The sequence below is a fragment of the Coturnix japonica genome, chromosome 9 (assembly GCF_001577835.2).
Source record: "Coturnix japonica isolate 7356 chromosome 9, Coturnix japonica 2.1, whole genome shotgun sequence".
Taxonomy (NCBI): domain Eukaryota; kingdom Metazoa; phylum Chordata; class Aves; order Galliformes; family Phasianidae; genus Coturnix; species Coturnix japonica.
The window spans coordinates 12,390,933-12,411,134 of NC_029524.1; the positions used below are offsets into that span (position 1 = coordinate 12,390,933).

At 43.4% G+C, this 20,202-nt stretch overlaps 1 long non-coding RNA gene across 2 annotated transcripts; it reads right to left on the bottom strand.

Moving 5' to 3' along the window:
- Positions 1-3,323: 3,323 nt before the first annotated feature.
- Positions 3,324-19,805, bottom strand: LOC107318302. Of its 2 annotated transcripts, XR_001557272.2 has the most exons (7): positions 17,802-19,805; positions 16,938-17,221; positions 16,054-16,814; positions 13,862-14,769; positions 7,528-7,689; positions 4,612-4,777; positions 3,324-4,126 (listed from the first exon to the last, which is right to left on the bottom strand). It is a non-coding gene; the product is annotated as an uncharacterized LOC107318302 (long non-coding RNA). The 2 variants fall into 2 exon arrangements; XR_004308401.1 differs by lacking the exon at positions 13,862-14,769 and having other exon boundaries at positions 3,324-4,777.
- Positions 19,806-20,202: the final 397 nt, after the last annotated feature.

Sequence of the window (20,202 nt, forward strand, 5' to 3'; positions counted from 1 at the left end):
CAAATCCTACAGTGTGTAAGTTAACATCACAGCAAAACAAGCTAGGCACAATTTATGTTTTACACAGCACTTATCAATAGTAAGCAAAGCACTGGCCAGTCAGAAGAAAAATATATACATCACATATACTGAGTTACCAAGGTCATACACGTATAATCTGTTAGTATTAGTATGGTGCCACACTGAGCTAGAAAACCTCCTAAAGTTTCTTCTGTCCTCCTGTTACACCAGTTGGAGAATTGTTATAACAACCAAAACCACACATATGTGTTGGAAATGTTGCAAAGTACCACGATAACAGTGGGGTGGCAAAGCCTTTGGCTGTAAGAAATGAAGACAAGCCCAAATGCAGCAGCTGTGGATACAATAAAGAAATGAAGGAAAAGAACTGCTTACCTTTGGAAGGCCTCAGGTAGGTAGGAACGTCCAGCAATTTACTCCCACCTCTACTGCCAACCCTTAAATGAGGTCTGGGAAGAGGTGTATCCTGACTCCACACCTTCTGGTCACTCAGGTACATTGCATGCACCTGAGCTGCCTGGGTTGGACCTGCCTTCCCACCAGGTGGTCAATCAATGCTTCAGGCCATGATTAAGCATTTGCTCTACACTACCAGATCTGCAAACCTAGAGGAAAACAGGAAAGGCTCTCTGGTAGGCTCCATGACTTGGTCTTTCCCCATGTGGCAACATCAGCCTAAGTCTGCAACTCAGATTCAAGATTCTTTGGAGTGTTATGAACAACTTTCTTTGCTATTTTATACTTATATATGCATATTTATATTTTGCTTTTTTAAACATGTTCAGATTTTAAGGATGTTTGGGTGTAAACTCACAGTCAAGTCAAGCCTGAAGTCTCGCTTCTATGATGTAACCTGGAAAGTACATACAGCAGAATAAACTGTATTGCTTGGTTAGCCATACCAATAATAACAGTGCACTTGAGAGTGCAGTATTCTACATGAAAATAATTGAGCAACAAGAGAAAACATACACACACAAAAACTAAATAAGAAACATTAAGCTATTCTCAGAAATATATGGTTTTAACAGTCAAAATCCTCCTGTAGCACTTGGAAAACTGCTCTTAGAGCAGGGTTATGGGTAAGCTCCTAAAGAGGTACCTCTATGGGTAATGCAACAGACAGGGCCTTCCTACCTTTTGAGCAAAGATAAGTTTGAGACCAACTTTATAAAACTATGCAAGAAAAGGCACCATTCTCATTACACTGCTGTTTCTTCTGTGGCTGCATGACAGAAATTACCCCCTAGACAGCTGTTACAGATGTTGTATTGCATTCTAAAGGCAAAACAGTAGGGAGTCAGCTGTGATATAAACACTATGCCAGAGTACCCGAGACTAATTGCTGGCCCACAGTTTTGTTATAGACTTGAACTACTAACTTCCAAACACAGCTATTTATGTGCTAAAGTCAATTGCTTCAGAGTCGTTTCCTAGATTGGATGCACACGGCTTCTCTGAAACACTGGCTTGAAATTAGAAAGCAGGAGTCCTAGATCCTACTAGGTCTTATCCCTCCCCTTTAAATTTTAGGTCAGAGCATCTCAGTATTATCATGGTTCCCAAAAGTAGATCTCAAGATATAATTAACTCAAGTACACAATAAATCAGTAACAAAATAAGAAACTAAACCCAGTTCAGATGCCCTGACTTTATGGAACTCATTGTCTCCAAAGTGTACAGGAGTCTACATTTTCCAGCAGTTTGTCCAATCCACATTTAAATATCTCCCAGAGGGAAAAATATTTTACGGTCTAATAAGCATCAGAGTTGGGAAAAAAACTACTAACATTTCCCTCTGGGGCTAATGGAGTCTAAAAACACCATGAGAATTACATTTAGACAAAGTAACACAGCAGATAGGAGGAGAGGGGATGGCCTCAAGTTGCACCAGGGGAGGTTCAGGTTGGATATTAGGAAAAACTTCTCCATAAGAGTGGTCAGGCACTGGAATGGGCTGCTCAGGGAGGTGGTGGAATCACCATCCCTGGAAGTGTTCGTTAACCATGGAGATGTGGTACTAAGGAACTTGGTTTAAAGGACAAAATTGATGGTAGGTGGACAGTTGGACTAGATGATCTTAGAGGTCTTTTCCAACCTTAATGACACTATGATTCTGTAACTTCATCTTACAGTATTTAAAGTCAGCCATCCCAGCTCAGGTCTCAGACCTCAACTCAGTCATCTTGGTCTGATTTACTGTTTCTATGCTATCCTCAAACACAAACCAAAATTTGCTGAAGTCAGTAGTTGAGGTTATTTACCTTAAAGCATTTTCTCTAAAGGTTTGCAAAGATAATGCAGACGAGTCTCCCACAACTCACATGTACGATTGAAGTATCAGTTGTTAGAAAGCAGCCTTCTAAGCAAATATTGGTCATTTTGGTAGCCAAGCATGATATCTGTATGTAATTTTTAACATGCTTGGCTAACCTAGTCGTAACCACTTCTAATGATCTGGAACTGCATGACATACCCAGGTGCTTCAAAGTATTGCATCAGTATCTCTACCACTAACAAGCTTCCCTAAGCATCATTGTTGATCTTCTCTGTTGAAACTGAAGTGCATTATTTCCGATCCCACTCCCACTGTTGTGGAGAACAGCATCTTCTTCCTTCTGTGTATGAGCCTACGTAGTTTGAAGCTTTTGTTGCATTTTCTTTATTTTAATTCTCGTTTAATCATGAGAATTGCTTTGAGGTTGTGCTTTCAAGATCTTCAATTGCTCTCTCTGTTCTTCTTTGGCATTTCCTCATTATCCACATCATCTCAAAGTGTACCCAGCAAATTGGGCACAACACTCCATTTTCTTTTCCTCATGACTGTGTAGAATGAAAGAATTATATCTGACTCTCCTGACACTACCTGAGTACATGTAGAGTACTTGTAGTTCCTCATAAATTTAAGATTTGTTCATTCTCCTGCTGCTTCTTACACAACTCCAGATACTACCTTCTGGTCTTCAAGATCTGGAGGCAAACAAAGCTCTCCAAAACTACAGCAAAGGATGTTAGCAACAATCTCAAGTTGAAGGAGATTTCATTACAAATCATCATCCATTGTTTAGGAGGGAGAAAAAGACAACCTTTCTTCATCCTTTCATTAGGTTATCTGTATACCCTGTGCCAGGTCTTTTTTATAAGTATGCTGAAGCCTGACAATACTACTGGAAGAGAAAGAAATGAGTTATTCTCTGGAGGGGTTATTATGAATTGAGTGTTTTCCTGTCTATTTCCTCTGGGCCTATTTTATGAATTAGTCCCAACAAAGCAAAACAAGTCATTCAAGCCTCACCACAGGATCACTCATGAGCTCAGGTTTTTATTTTAGCAGAACAGTAACCAACCTAAAAGCTCCAGGATAGTCAAGCTTTCAGATTGATGCTGCAACAGCAATGCTTTCTGAAGCAGTTATACGTTCTTCCATACTAAAGAGATGGTGTTGTTCTCTTGTTTGCGCTGGGGTTGCTAGTGGGTTAGATCTCTCAGGATGAAGAAAAACAAAAGCCAGACTCGATGCAGACATGAAGAAGTCTTCAGGCTTTAAACACAAGAGGAGAAGCGCTGATCCCAGTCATTCCAAGACTGACAAGAACCTGCATCACCTCAATATGACAAAGCAACAGTTAAACTACTGACACGTTACAAGGAAGCAAAACAGGTAATAAAAACTATCAAATACAGGTAAAGGTACAAAGGTCACGGTATTAGGAGAAAATAAAAAGCAAATTGTCTGTAACCTCCCTGAGGCATGTATAGCTACCTTCCTCCACCACTTCAGTTCTGCAAGCTTGTAAAGATGTGCTGTTCCCATAGGTTGCCGTGCTTTTTCCTTCATTGGCCCTAATAGATTCTGAACAGGAAAGGCTAGTACTTACTATTGTTATTCAGTGAAACGAGAGAACAAAGGGAAATGAACTTCATGTTTTTGGGTGCAATTCCCAGACTTATGATCTAGATTCATCTAATTATACTTGGATCCAGAGAATTAGTTCCACTCGTTGTAACAAATGGAACCAATCACAAAATTCGCATGTGGGTCAGCATTTAGAATTCAATCCAGCAGCCGATAGCAGGGTTTGTTTCAGTGTCTCTTCTTCAGAAACTGCAAGAAAGAAGAAACAAGTAAAGAACAGATTTGGTACACGAGTCCTCTGGAAAGTTGAAAATGTGAGCAATTCTGCTTACCAGGCAGCCTTAAAGGAGCATCATCAAAACTTTTTAATGTCTATACAGCATTCAGAGAGCCTTGGAGCTAAGATCTTTCAAAAGCAGAGTGAAGGTAGGATTTAAAACCAGCCAGTTCAAACATCAGACATTTATTTTTAACACAGAAGGTATAATTGGCAGCTGGCACTGCTGAGGTTCTCATTCTGACTGGGAGAACATACTGCATGCCATAGTCAAACTCAACCACCAAACAACACGCTTACAGGAACAACTGGATGAACATCTCTGGCTTGTGCCTATTAGCTGATGGCAACTGCCTGAATCCTTCTCTTTCTAGGCAAACCCATTTTAAGGCTAACCTTAAAATCACTACCACAGAGCCAGTAGAAGAAGAAAACTCTGGTTAGACTGGAGACTCACCAGTATTTCCAAGCGTTTAGAAAAGTAAATGGACTGAAGAACAGGAGAAGATGGAGACATCAATCATCTTTTAGACACAGGATTTTAGCACTTGTTTCTCTGTGCGACTCAGGCAGCAGCAGATGTTAACAATGCCAGAAGGTTCCCTGACTGTGCTATTCCAGCCCTATTAATTACCAGAAAAGTGTAAAAAACAAAAGATTTCACCTTGCTATAGCCCTTAATAACTAGGCACAAAGATAGGTTTATTCCAAGATTTTGAAGAGGCTCTTAGAGTGAGAGCTTGGAAGCTATGAACACTGACCAATGACAGCCTCAAAGTGAACCTGCCTTAAATAACAATAACAATGCTGTAAACCAGGCTGATGAAAATGAAAGACAGCCACTGTGCCTACAGAAATACAGCAAGATTAAATGCCTTTAGCAGGCACTAATTTTAAACACCAACCACTTTTGCCTTTTGAGGCTGAGATTTTTATTTTTTTAATAAATAGGATAAAGACAGATGAGGAAAGAATCATGGAATGGTTTAGGTTGAAACAGACCATAGACACCCCACCAGTTCAGGCTGCCCAGGTCCCCATCCAGCCCAGCCTTCAGCACTTCCATGGATGGAGCATCCACAACTCCTCTGGGCAGCCGTGCCAGCACCTCACTGCCCTGAGTAAAGAATTTTTTCTAACCTAATGTTCTCCTCCTTTAGTTTAATGCCATTCCCTCTTATCCCATCACCATCAGATCATGTGAAAAATAGAAAATAATAAGAGAACGAGGCCGCCCTTCACCAGCAGGGGACGCATTGAGCAGCCCCAGTAGGCGCCCCGCAAGGGCTGTGCGCTGCCACCTGCCTCCACCGCTCCCTGATGGATTAATTCATCCCCGTTCATCCCGCAGAGCTGATCATCTTTTCCAATCCAACTTATGCACGCTCCGCTTTCCTAGCTCTGTATTAACGCACAGCTGCCTTACGTGACACCGTGACCTATTTCCACCCTCCACCCCGAAGAATAGCAAAGTACTGCTTCACTGTGGCTTGCAGGGAGGGGGGGGAAAGAGAAGTGAAGGAGTGCTGGCAGAGCAAAGCAGAGCCCTTTTCAACAATTCACGGCTCCTTGCAAGAGGTTCAGCAAGGAGAGGAGAGGCTGCCCAGGCTCTCTGAACTGCGCAGCTGAGAAGAAGGCAATAACAAAATTGAGAGAGAAAGGTCTTGTGCTGAGGCTGAAAGGAGAGACCTGTAATAACTTCACCAAATCAGATTACTTTCACACCTGGCTCCTACAGACAGAGCTGAAGTCAGCTGATCCAGAGGGAAGAACGCTATCGGGGCAGCAGCAGTGATTCAGACAACGTGGGTTTATTTCCACGTGCCCCAACAGACGTGATCCAAGGAAAATGCTTAGCCCCAGGACCTCCAAGATAATCAATTACATGCTTATATACCAGAAAAGTCAATCAGCTTAACCCTAACCCTAAGGAAATGCTGCTATCTCCACCAGTTTTCAGTGCAAATTACAAATCTACATTCCTTTGAGGATGTGGGTTTCAGGCTCTGTATCTCACCTCCCTGGTGTTTGGAAGGAGATAAAATTCCTTTAATTCTCTAAGGTGTTCTTTGCACCAGACTGTCAGGCAAAGCCTAATAATTCAATGAAGGGGGACCTAAAAATAAATTGGAGACATCTTTTCCTAAATGACAGCACAAACAAAACTCTTGCTAAAACCAAATAACCCTATAGACTGCAAGGAATCTTTGATCCTCCAGTCCATCAAATAAATTCTTGTTTTTGAGATTGCCAAAGCTTACATAACAACATAACATGATGTTAAAGGTACATTGCTCTGGGTTACCGAGGCTTTCCTCAAAACTATATGAATGGTTGTCCTTGGTAGCAGGCTCAGCAGCAGCAGGGCAAGCGATGCAAGTCCACACTCTCACAAGACAGAAAAGAAGGACCACACTTTTTCGAGGCTGGCATTTACTGTCCTCATTGCTGGAGAGCTTACAGGACAAACAAAATGGATACCCAGACTTGCAAGCCAGATCCAGAAGGGTCCCCATCATTTTGTTTGTTTGTTTCCACTTCAGGACTTGGTTTGCAGCGGAGCCAATACAGATATAATTTGGCAAGAATGGCACAACCTCTAGCAGCACTTGGATGGCATTCACATGCTTTAGAATAATGCTCACTGGATTCACTGGCAGAAGCATAATCCTGCGCTGAGTTGTAAGTGTTTGACCAAAGGAAGAGCTCCAGCATCAGCACTAACTGCAGGTTTTTATATCCTCACTCCCATAGCTCTAATCATTAGAGCACCTGCTGCTAGGGAGGAGCAAAAGAGCTTGAAGTGCAGCACTATGCTGTGAGAGCTTCTTATAGCCAAGTTTAGGACCTGAATGTGCTGCAAATCACTACCACTCTGCTTACTACCCATGTCTATTTCATGCAACCTTCAGTGGGTCTCCTACGTTTGAAGAAAATTAGGAGGGGGAAAAGGAACTGATTGACTGATCTGCACTACAGGATGTGGTTGTGAAAGAAGACAGGCCCCAGGGCTCAGTCTCACTCTTTCCCTGACCTCACCCCTCTCCAGTCCTTAAAATGCATTAAAATAATAATAATAATAATAAAAGCATTCCTTTGGAACACATCTGCTGCTGGGTATGCTCAGAGACAGCACACAGCAGCCTAGCAGAAGCTGCTCTGTTTTCCAGTACAATTAGTATAGGTGTTGTTTATCTTCTTTTAGAGTGACCTGCTTCCTCTGGGGAAAGCCCATATTTCCAATTCACTCTGGAAAAAACAACAACAACAAAACAACAAGGAAACAGAAAAACAGCAGTGTTCTCCACTCAGCATGAAACAACCTCACAAACTGATGGGTTGGATGAGTACAGGGTAAATGAGAGCCTACCACCTGGGCACTGGGTACAGCAGTGAGTCTGTGCAAAGAGCTGGAATCTTCTTCCAGGGTCTCAGTGGCCGCAAAGGCTCAGGGAACTGTTTTCCCACAAACCACAGGTTCCCCACAGATTGCCCACAACTTGTGCATGGAATTGAAGAACCATCTTCAAGCAGCCTGCATGCAAAGAAGAAACACACAAGAGACAATTGGCAGCATCGAGTTGCCCTGCACTTTCTCAGCCCAAACATGTGCTCCTGGGCTTCACAGCAGAACTGAAGCTGGCATACTCCAATAAGCCATTTCCATCTCTAACCAACACACGTTGGTGTGCCTACAGCATGTCTATACAAACATCTGAATTCAGATAACTGGGATGCTTTAGAAGCAAATCTCTCAGTTGACACCACTTAAAACACTTCAGTTGACATCACTGCACAATCTTGGAGGATGCAACCTGGATTCCTTGCAGATGGAGTGGGAGGTAAGTGCCAGAGCACATTTAATGTACTCCAGCTACTAATATCCAGCTCTAAGGACCACCACCCCCACCTCCTCAGAAATGTAAATAGCACAGATGCTCCATTCTCACCATAGTTCAATTTCCTTATACCAGATCTCCCTGCCCAGTGACACCCTCAGCTATTCCAGCTATACTGTGCTCCCAACCATCTGAATGCTTTCACCTGTTTCTTTTGCTTGGTGCTTAGGTAAATCTGTCCATGGAGACAATCCTTCAGCTTTTATTACATGCAATTGCAACAGCTATTCAAATAGGGCCTTTTAGCTCTTTCTGCCTGAGATGTCTGAATAAAATCAAATTAATTCACTGCAGTTTTTACTGCTTCCAAACTTACTTTCTACAGATGTTTCCTCCATTTCACCAAGAACCATTATACTTCAGTTGCAGGGACCATTAACCCATTATGAGTTGGCAATGCTGGTCTATTTTGAAGAGCTAGTTCTAGCTCCTCCACCACAATAAACAATAGCAGTAAAGCTGCTTGGCACCGCTGCCTTCTGAGAGGCTATTCATATTTTGGTGTTTGTGCACGCTGCATGGTTTACGGCAGGGATTTTGCATTGTTTATTTTCTGTTCCTCTGCAGACAGTGGCATTGTTAAACAGCATGTGTCCAAGAGAATCCACCCCTCTCCATGGGATCTCCTCCCAGCTATTACAGCACTTCCCAGAAACCTACTGAGCCCTGGAATAAACAAGTCTCAATGGGGGGACTGAGCCCACACCCGAGAAGTGCAGTGCCATGAAGCCTCCATAGCAATGAAAGTAACTTGGCTTTGCATGAAACCTTCCCTTTGCTTAATGAAAACCCTGTGTTGTCACCCTTCCTAATGATGGTCTCTTGTCCCTTGCAGGCAAAAGACTTAATAATGGACTTCTCTCTGACTTGCTCCAGCTGTGGCATGACCAACAAGAGAATAGTTTCCTCCTCCTCCTGACCCACAAGCTTGGACATCTAAAGTGTTTCATCTCAGACAGAAGCAGTGACCAGTTTCTGGCACAGATGGAAACATGAGGTGCATGCTGGGACTCTTCCCAGTACTGAAAAGCCTGCCACAGCCTCATTGGTTTGTTTCTCTCACCTGAGAGAAGTTAGACCAATTTCCCCAGAACTGGGGACAGAAAATAATCTCCAAGTCAGATTACAGTAAGCATTACATAAATAACTGTTGGCAGGCCTGTTTTTGTTGTGCAGACTGGGAGCTGGTACATCCTCAGCATCACCTGGCCATTGTGTCCTGGCAAAATGCCTCTCACAGCAACACTGGTAAGGCACTGCTGGCATTCTGCCTTGCTTACATACACACTCACCTTCTGTCATGGGATATGGAGAGATGCTCCACAACATGCTATATTAGCAGAGGTCAGGAAGACCCTGCTGGTCTCAACATCCCATATGCCCATGAAGATCATGGTAACATTGATTCATTGATTCAGGCAGGCATTTCATACCTGCATTCCTAGGTTTTTGCTCTGGCTGACAGCAGCTATCCAACATTTCTGCTGCCCTATTAAATCACCACTTGCTAACACAGGCTCATTGTAGCATCTGTGGCTGACAGCCCACCTCTCTATTGGGCCATAACAGGTCTAGACTGGCAGGCAGTGTCAGTGATGGCTCTCTCTATAGCACATTTTCAAGTTGTTTAAACAGGAAAAGAAACAGTCTTCCATTTCCAACCTTCTACTATCTGACATTAGACTTCTGTCCCCCCCTTTTTTTTTTGTATTATACATCTCTATTTTTCCATTTTTCTGTGTTTACAAAGCATACATTTTTCCCCCCTTCATAATCCATTCATACTCTAGTCCAACTCACACACAATCAAAGCAGAAGCCCTTCAGAAGCACTAAACCCAATACTAGGTTGCATAAAAATGATAGTTCCCATATGTCTTTGTAAACACCATGCCAAACTGTACTTGTACTGTATTTACATTGTGTTAACATCTACCAAATTACCAAGCCAGCAGGAGAACATCCACCCATTCATATTTCTAAACAAGGCTTATAGTCTGAGTGGGTAGGCATTAAGTTTGCTTTTTTTTTTTTTTTCCTTTTTGAAAGAGCAACTTGCATGAAAAAAAAGGAAAGAAATAGCCAAATCTTGGCTTGTAGTTTCATGTTACTTGCCAGAACTAAAACATCTGCATCCTGTGGTATCAGACTGCTCGGGGACTCGGTTAATTCAGAGGCAGTTAAGTCTTGGATGGAATTACCCCCAGGAGAGCTTCCTGCTCTCTTGATGATTCACATGGTTCAAAAGAAGAGAATTTAAGCTACCATGACTAAATTCTTTGTCCTTTGCACTTGAGTTTATTTTCAAGTGTAAAATTCTCCAAAACATAGAACTGGGTCCATTAACACTATCTGAGGATCTAAAATACTCTGGAAAGTTCCTTTTCTATCCAGGGATATTTCCTGGCTTCTGATTTTCCTTGGCCTGGATCAGCAAACTCAAAGCTTGTAATAAGAGACCCCCACCGTATTTTTTCTTTTTCAGTTGGCAACCAAACATGAAATTCACTTTCTGGGAACTCATGGGAAGTTGAAAGTGTTAAACAGATCAGAGCAATGATCTGTTAAATCTGTCTCTCCCTAACAGCAGGGGGAAGATAAAGACTAAGTAAACTCTAGACCTTCTGCCTGGAATCATGAAGGCTTTTCTGGCTGTAAGAACTGAACTGTAGATTGTATTTTTAGGCAAAAATCTAGGATCTTCCCTTTTTGAACTATATGGATCTCTATTACTCATAGTTCCACACTAATCAGCAAGACTTATCCCAAAACCATTGGGTTATCTCCAGTACTACAGCAAACTGAGTTGCCTAGACTACAAGCAGGCGCTGAAATCAGGACATGAAAAATCATTCAGCTTTCTAGGGTGAGTATTAAAGCTTCATCTTCCTTCATAAGTCAAAGCTCCTCACCTTGAGCTATGCAGCCTCCAAGAGTCAAGCAAGGTGGCTGGCTGAGCATAGGCATTAAAATAACTTCAAATGTTACCTCATACAAGGTCCAGCTTGCAGTAAGTCTCCAGGCAGCAGGTTATGTTACTGCAATAGCTTGAGAACTTCAAGGGAGATAATTGGCTGTCCTGTTCCCAGTGGGGAGGTAGTGTTATTAAAAGAGAGTCACAAGGAACAGCCTTGCTCTGTCTTGCACAGCACTATCATTCATGCACTATCACTCTACAGTGGCAGGAAGAGATGATTTCTTCTAGGTCTATCCCACCGTTTCCTGGCCATGTGCAACAGAAGGGTTTCTCACATTTTCTCATCCAGTGCAAAGAAACATTTAGTAAGACTTGAGCAACAAGGCTTAATGGTGCCCAGACCAGTCAGGACTAAAAACTGCAGATAATGAGGGGCAAACACAAACCAGACCAGAGGATAAGCAGCTATGTATGTCATACCATAGACTGCATTGCACAACTAAGTTGCATGATCTCAGAGCAGTGATATACAAGTGCTCCATCACAGAACAATTTAGGCAGGTTTTGATCATAGACTGATTTTCTTGCTGTTTTACTCATAAATCATCACATGCTCTGGCTTGCCTTGCAATTTGCTGAACAGTGACAGCTTTCAGTCTATTTTCTTGGCTTAATGTAAATGGCCAGGGGAAAAAAAAAGACCTTAAACTGTTATTTAGCTGCCCAAAAAAATCTGTGAGACTGGTGTGGAAGAGTGATAATAGGCCCCAGTTCTTCAGGTACTGACTCCACTGTGGACTTCTGAAAGTACAGATTCAAATAAATTTGTCATTGTTTAAGTGCTGTTATTAATAGCTATTACAATGTGATTTACTTTCCACCATCAGTAACAGTTGAAATTAATCAGATATGCCATACCTTCTCTCCATAGCCTTCTCCTTATCCTCCATATTTGAGACTCTTGTCAAATTTAGAATAAAAGGAACACACATTCCTTCTTCCAGGCCAATGAAGCCATGAAAGGTATTTCAGAGGCTTTGTTTTTGAACTACACACGCATTTGGTAACCAATACAAGCAAGAAGCTCTGTGTTTTGTGCCCTAAGTTTCTAACTACAAAGGGAGTTTTTGGGTAGTCATGTCCATCCCTCTAAGCATTTAGACATCAGGTTTCCCTGGTTACTAGGAAAGCACAGCCTTTGGGGTTAGGTGACTACAGTCCTTACCAGATCCCAAGCTTTAAAGAAAACTGATTTTTGCTTCCTCCTTAAATATTGGCTCAGAAGGAGCTTTAAGGGCCTAACAGCAACATTTTGAAAGCGCGATGCATGACATTAATGCAGGATTTCCTAGAACTCATTCCTCCAGAATAGGAATTCCTCTCATCGAAATGATACGGATATTGTTCTTGGACATAGCTCAGGACATTCCTATTCTGTCTAGATTTAAGAACCGTGAGAACTACGAAGCTGATAGGCAAGTCTAAGTGTATGTGAATGAAAGCAGTAGATGGACCTTGAAGTCAAGGAATGTCCATTAACTAAACTGTAGATTTCAGTTAAAGTAACAGAACGTCTTATTAACCAAATTTAACACGATATTTACCTTTGTATTTTGTGATTAGCACATTTTTTAATGAGGAAGTGAGTCCAGTTTTCTTAACACCTTCCCTGTATTCTTGATGTGACCCTTCCTACAGAGTCTACAACAAACAAAGCAAATGCTCTCTTTGCAGAGCATTGGTGGGACCTTTCATCCAAAAGGGACCTAAGACCAACCAATGGGTCCCAAAATGCTGGCATTATGTCCAACACATTACAGAAAGGAAAAATCATTCATCTTCCTTCCACAAAAGCTTCAGGAAATGTTTCAAAACCAGTATTTGATGCTAACAGAAGCATTATTCCACACAGTCTCCCCAGGGAAGTCTCACAAGACGAAAGGCTCTCCAAGACAGAAATGTATTCCATTCAGCTGAGTAAGAATGTCCCTCTTCATTAACCTACTCAAGACACTGGGAATTTTGCAGAGCTCTTCTACAAGTTGTGCAATACATCCTATTACATATCTCCAGCCTGCAAAGACAATATTAAAGGGATGGGTGAAAAAAAGCAAGGTAGAGACTGCTAAATTCTGGTCTTGCAATATGGCACTCTTACTTATTTCTAGATTAGCACATGGAATATTAGGAGCCCCCAGAATGCTGTACCTGCTGTACAAAGGGCTGGGTGAGCACCCAGCTGTATTGTTTACTATTGTACATACACATCCTTTCTCAAAGAGGTGAGAGTAAAAGCTGTTGTCCCTCCCATCCACTGTAGGCAGCAGTGATCAGCCCTCTGCAGTCATTCCTAAGCACAGACAAGGCTTCTCTCTAAAGCAACTCACAACCCATGTGACAGAGAAAGGCAACACACCCACATAATATGGCTCAAGAGTTGAGAGCCACAAACAGAGCCCAAGTCCTTGTTTGCAATCCAAGCCCTGATCGCTGTCACCTGCACGCTTGCAGACTTGGATCTATACATATTCACACATGAAAGCGGTTTATTTTATCCTCTCATTGGGGCAAGTCTAACTTGGACTGCTACTGAACAGATCAGATCAAGTAACCACCAAGGAACAGGGCAAGAAAGCCTCATTACAGACTCTGTTCAGTAAAGGCCTTAGTTGAAGTAAAAAAAAAAAAAAAAAAGAGCAGATCATAAAAAGAAAAGGTCACAGCAAACATTCTTGGCAAGGATTCTACACCAGCTGAGCAGCTTCAACATCTGGGAGCCATGAGAACCTCAGATCATAGGCTCACAGACATGTACTCAACACTATGACATGTACTCAACACTAAGCGAAGCATTTTAAAAGGTAAGGTGGGGACAAGGCTGCATTTACTTACTGGCTGCATCCAAACCTGTGCTGACAGAGGAGACCAGGAAACCAAGCCAGTTATCACTCAGCAGGCAGGTGTTGAAAACCTCTATCAGAGCATCACCTCCTCCATCAGTGTGGCCGGGCTTGGTGCAATGAGTCATTAGTGGTCATTAGTCAAACCACACCAAAGCTGCTGTCCTCAGACCTGAGATCCTCCTTAGAGCTGGGAACAGGAGCACTGCAACAAAAGTTCTCTATCACCTCAATGAAATAGGAAGAGGAGGCAATATCACTATCGCCTTTGTTGGCAAATTGGACAATGCCCCTTCCTGTTCCTTGCTCCTCAGGAAAAGCATCCTAGAAACAGCTGATACTGAACACAAGAGGCATAAGAAAGGTACTAAAACAGCAAAAGGTCCTCTTGAAAGACAGGCTGCACTTATTAGAGCGAGAGACAAGTATTTTACTTTCCACATGCACAAACACCATGTTAGAAGTTACCCTGGAAAGCAGTAAACTTTCATGCTTTATGAGAACTGCCAATACTTCCCAGACAGACAGACGTGTGGGGGTGTCAGTCAAATACCAAAACCCTAAAGTATCTTGAATGACAGATAGGCATTTTGGCACACAGAAATTGCCTCTCCAGTCAGCTTCTGCAAGGCCTAAGCTTATGAAGGCCAAGAAAGTTCCAAGTGGCAGTGAACTATGCTGCTCTGAACTGGGTCAAGCTCTCCTAGCCTGACTACCCCTTATGTTCCTGACTTCAGGCTTTGCCTGCAGCCCATCACAGAAACCTTCCAGCATTCTGTCCATTTGCATGGGAGGAGAGATGGCTTTGCAATCAGATGTTACCTTAGGCTTCAGATAGGCTGGGTACCATCCACCATTCACTCCCCACAGTCTTCCCAGAACTCCACTTGTAGAAGCAGGCTGTAAATGCATTAGCAATCTATAGTGCTCTGACTCAGTTAAGGCAAGGGCCATAAAAATAGCTATGAAAAAAAAGCATCAGTCTGCAAATCTCTTATTTCCTCCCTATTCAGCTCTAGGCTTCTGTTTTCTTTTTGTTGTGTTTCCCTCTTTCCCCCACCCCCCCTAGGAAATGTGATGAAGGAGGGTGGGGTAGCTCAGGCTATGTACAAATATTCAGACAGTCTCTTAGCAATAAATGGATCTCAGTCAGTTCTATTATCTGTCTGGCTGTGGCTCCCATTATCTGCTGTGAATTGTAGCAGCGATCTCTGGAACAGCGTTCAGACACCATCATTACCAACTTCCACGCTCTCCAAAGACCACGCTATAACAAGGCTTGCTGGATAATACTTACCATTAAAAGTGGGAACACAAAGGACTCAAGCTATGACTAACACAGTAAAAGGCCCTGCGTGGGGCTTTGCATTCATTGACCCTGGTTTGTTATTAAAGAAAATTCTAGGTTCAAAACCTAGACCTGCATTTTATACAGTACATCAGCTGATTTATACAGAAAGCTGACTCTTGCCCTCCTCAACATCCTACAGCTTCAGAGGACTACAGCAGGAGAGGCACAGCACAGGCCTGCCTGGAGCCTGTAGTGGGCATATGAGACTGTAAACCCAGGGTGTTGAGCAGCAAAGCATGCCAAAGAAATCACCTCAGAGCCCGTGACTGGGCATAGCAACTCAGTGCTGAGAGCCTTTGAGGCTGCACTCTGATGACTCCTTGCAAGGAACGGGAATTTCAGGATCCAAACCCACATCTGATCTCCCTGCAATTTTCAAGAGTCCTCCAGTTCATTTGGGACCCATCTGCAAAGCCCAAATTGAAATCCAATACCCTCACCCAGGATAAAATGAGGGTTTTGAGAGCAAGTTGCTTAGGTCTCCCTCCCACAGCCAGGGAGGCAAGGCCACAAACATCAACACCAGCAAAGCTCATTTTCTCATAGACTCCTATCCAGCAATGGATTAGATTTAGCTTCTCAATGGAGATTTTGCTGAAACTGGGATACTTCAGAAGCATCCCTCCTGCACAGACTCATTGGTGCCCTTCTCACTCAGCCACCTATTTCACAGCAGGGCTTATTGTCAAACTACTACACCCCTCCTTCAACATGGCTAAAAAATTAGTCATCAACCTAAAATGTTATTAGGAAACACTTGATACTATGATTGCTTCTCTGTGGAATGAGAGAAAGGAAGGAGACAGGGAAGGCAGAGAAGCCTTCACACTTACAGTCAGGAAGGCTTTTCCAGGGCCACAAGCACAGCACTCCTAGAGATCACAAGCAACCACCAAGGACACCACCTCAACATATCTATCCCCTCCACGCTTACAGCCCAGAAGGGGTTGTATACTGCCTTAAATAGAGCCAGTGCTCCCTGCAGCCATCTCTCAGGGCAGCACCACCCATAGTTAACACAGTCCAGCTGAAAGTCATTTACTGTTCAGCAATTGCTTACAGGCTCAGCTGGGGAAGGCAGCTGGGGCTCATCCCTAGCCTGGAGGCACTGGGGGGTGGCAGGAATAGGGCCTGCTGTTGCCCCAGCTTTGTCAGGAACAGAATGGGGATGGGGCTTCAGCTTTGTGAGCCCAGAGAAGGGCTGTAGGTGAGGAAAGGAGCTCCAAGGTAGCTACCTGCCAATTAAAGGAGAGGATGTCTCTTGTCAAAAGGGCAGATTTTGTGTATATATCCCTGCAGGGTGTCAATTGGGTAAAGAAAACCATTGCCCTTGTCCTGTGTTCTCAGATGGCTTGTCGCTGCCTCAATTTGCTGTTGCAGGCCACTCTTTGCTTTTGGCATCGCTCCTTTCCATCATCCTGTGGGCTCTTGTGGTTCTGCAGACACCGTGATGCACAAACCTGAGCTGGCAATGAGGAAAGCTGGATTGGAGAGAGCAGACGGTGCCAGATGGAGGGCAGAGCCTTATAAGGGGAAGATGTGGAGGCAAAGTAGTTGGACTGAAAGAGGCATCATGGGATGACAACAACCTCAGCTGCGGAGAAAACAATCACAAACAGCATGACATAGCATGATGCATCCACATGGCCATTTTCAGTCATGCACAATCTAACTCAAGCCCAAAGATGGGGATGAAGGGGAAAAATAAAGAACTAACCTGTTTGTGAACAACAAACAAGACACAGCGTCTCCTTGAGCGAGCTATGTAGCTTGGTGGAACACAGCCATTGCATCTACCTGCTTAGCCCAGGTCTCCCAGAGCCGAAAAGGCGTTTGCTGGGCAGGGAATGTGCTGGTGAATGCTTCCCTGTGCCCACAGCTGGGCTGGATGCAACTGGCAGTCAGAAAAAATTGCATTTTAAGTGGCCTTCTGGTAGACAGTGCCAAACATTTGCAGAAGATGGTGGTTTTTGTTGGGGTTGGGGGCGGCTCCCCTCCATTCTGTAGTAATGAAAACACGTTTGATTTGTATACTGCTCATATGTTTCATAAAAATGCTGATTACTCTCCCAAAAAGAGGAGAAACAGAGCGATTTTGTGTGTCCCACCCTTCCCCCTGCACTACCCTTTGCACTCCTATGACGCAGCATTTATTGAAGTCGGAGCTGTGCCCGGCTCCTTCTGCCTTTCGCACAGCGCATCCTCCCCTCTCTTCCCACTCGTAAAAAATAATAATAATAATAATAATAACTTGCACATTTATTTCAGTGGAAATTTGGAAAAAAATGCTATTAGGAAAAAAAACCCACAACCCTCCAAACACGCAGCACACACAAACTCCATTGCTCCCCCCTCCCCCCCAAAATAAAACCCCTTTTTCCTTTGGCGCATACATTTTTCCAAGGTCACCTCGGAGGCTTTTCCTAGTTGGCCATTAAAACGACACCAAGAAAAAAATGCCTGCCCCAAGAAGCACATGAAGCCATTGCTGTGGCTTGGATTGCTTCCCTGCGTACAGATGCCACGGGAGAAGCAGCAGGGCGGGGGGGTGCTGATATTTTTCCAAGACTTTTTCTCTCACCAGAGGAGGAGGAGGATGAAGATGAAGTGATGAGTGAGGTTCCGTTTGTCCGGCAGCGTGAGTCACTCAGCAGCAGTTTCCGATACACACTACTTTTTTTTTTTTTTTCTCTTTCCATTACAGAATTTGGTGTCATTTATTCCTTCCTCCTCTTCAAGAAACAACAACAACAACAACAAAAAATCCCTGCTACCATTATGTCTAATTTATTCTGGGAACTTGTTTGAGGACCCACCAAACGTGGTGGGGGAAGGGTGATTTGAAACACAATCCAAAATATAATCGGCTCTGGAAGCTTTTAAAGAGACTCCTTTAAGGCTGTGCCAAACCTTAAAGGAGGAAAATACTTCCACTAAATCCCTCCCACCATGAATGGGATCCTGTATGTCTGAGGCTTTTCATTGGCTGGGTGGTGGGTGGTTTTTTTTGTTTGTTTGTTTGTTTTTTGTTTTTGTTTTATATCAAAGATGTTACTCTTTCAAATAGGGTCTGAGTTCTGTGGCTTTTCAGCAGGCACTGAATTCTTGCTCCTGGAGCATGCAGTGATCTGACACAGCCCTCCCCTACAGTGGGTCGGGTTCTCATGCTAAGATCTGGCTCCTGGAGCTTGAGCTGTTGTTTTTTTCTGGAAGCTGTTTTTTCCCCTCTTCACCCTTTAAAAGCAAAACTAAACAGCCTTTTATAAGGCCTTAAAAAGGAAAAAAAAACAAAAACAAAACCAGCAGCCAGCCAGCACTGGGAGGTGAGGCAGGAGAAGGCTCCATCAGTAGGGACATCATCATCACAGTGCCAAGACGACCCAATCACCAGTTTTATAAGCCATGTGTGGACATGCATGGACATCCTGACCCTTATTTCCTCCTCAAGTAACCGTACTTGATCTTGCTTCACATCTCAGATTTCTAAACCTAAGCCAGCATTCTTTTGTGCCTACTCTGTGTACAGAGGTGGATCAGGCTTTAAATGGCATTGTTACCTGTCTAGTCATTTGCATTAGCAGAAAGCAAGGATTATCTGTTCATTAGTTTTGATGCAAGAGTATTTTAGGGAGCTCTGGAAGCACTGTTCTATTTTATGTAGAGCCAGGAGGTCCTGCTGCCCTGTAGCTTCCAGCTACACTTACACTCAGATCTGGAAATGCCTACCACTGCCATTTCTTTCTTGCAGCTAATGGCCTTAACTCAGCCCCATAGCCTGCACAGTACTTAATCCTCATTCTTTATTCTCTCAGATGCTACGTTTAACTTCCCCTGCTCCATCCAAGTTGTTATAAACTCTATCAGTCCACCCTGTGCAACGACAGTAAACAGGAAAACTCATCAGCAGGGAAAATGGCTGGGAGCTCAGCTGGAGCAAACTCTACTTTGAATCCAGGCATACTTAGGAACCTAAAAAAGGACCTTTCTTCACAGACTAGCAGGTCAAAGACCTCCTGGCATCCCATCTAGAACAGCTTAATTCTTCACATGCCATAAGCAACTTCTCTTCCGCATTGCAACTTCTTCTAGCACAATCTCACCCCTAACTGGTAGGGCCCATCTTTGCATCAATGACTCTTCTCATATGGACTGGAGAGCCAGACAAGAACCTGGGCACCCTGACAGTGTTGTTTGTTGCTTCTTATGGGGACAGCTGCAGTTCAAGTATTTCATCACTGTTTGTGCTGCTTTGCCTTGAGGATCACGTGTTCTTGGACTTCACCAGGAGCTCTGAGCAAGTGGCTGCAGCGGAAGGGAGTTGTCATTTCACCTGCCTGTCTCACCAAGCAGCCCCAGCTGAGGCCTTGTGTCTTGTGCCATGCTGGTGCCTGACTGCTGTTTTCTGCATAGCCACTTGTAAAACATTTGGTCATTTAGGGCTACAAAACAATCTTGGAGACCCCACGAGAAATACACCCACTCCATTCTGATTTCCTGTTTACAATTATGTTTTGGGATGTGTTTCCAAGCCAGTTTAATCCTTTTACTCTTCCGCATTGATTTTGAATCATTCTAGTTTAAGTATTTTGAGTACCAAGTCAAATATTTTTCATGAGTCTCAAGCCACAAGTATCTTATTGACCATATTTTTTATTTCATCACAAATAATCCCAAGTGTGGCTTGACAGGATCCATCTTCCATAAGGTACCAGGCGCCTTCTGATTAAGAATAAGTCTCATGAAAGCAGCCATTTACTGGTGTTTCGAGCAGCTCTGAAAGGCACTGCTTCAGAGCTCCTACCCCACAGTAAAAAAGGCTTGTAACCCCATCCAAGAATGCAACTCAAACTCTGGAATAAAACGGTGCTCATCCAGCTTTACATTTCTCACGCATTAGGTTTCAGTAGTTACCAAAACATGATTGTTGTTTCCCAAGCGCATGCAAACATTATTTATTAAAGGAAATGGGAGTCCCCTCCCTT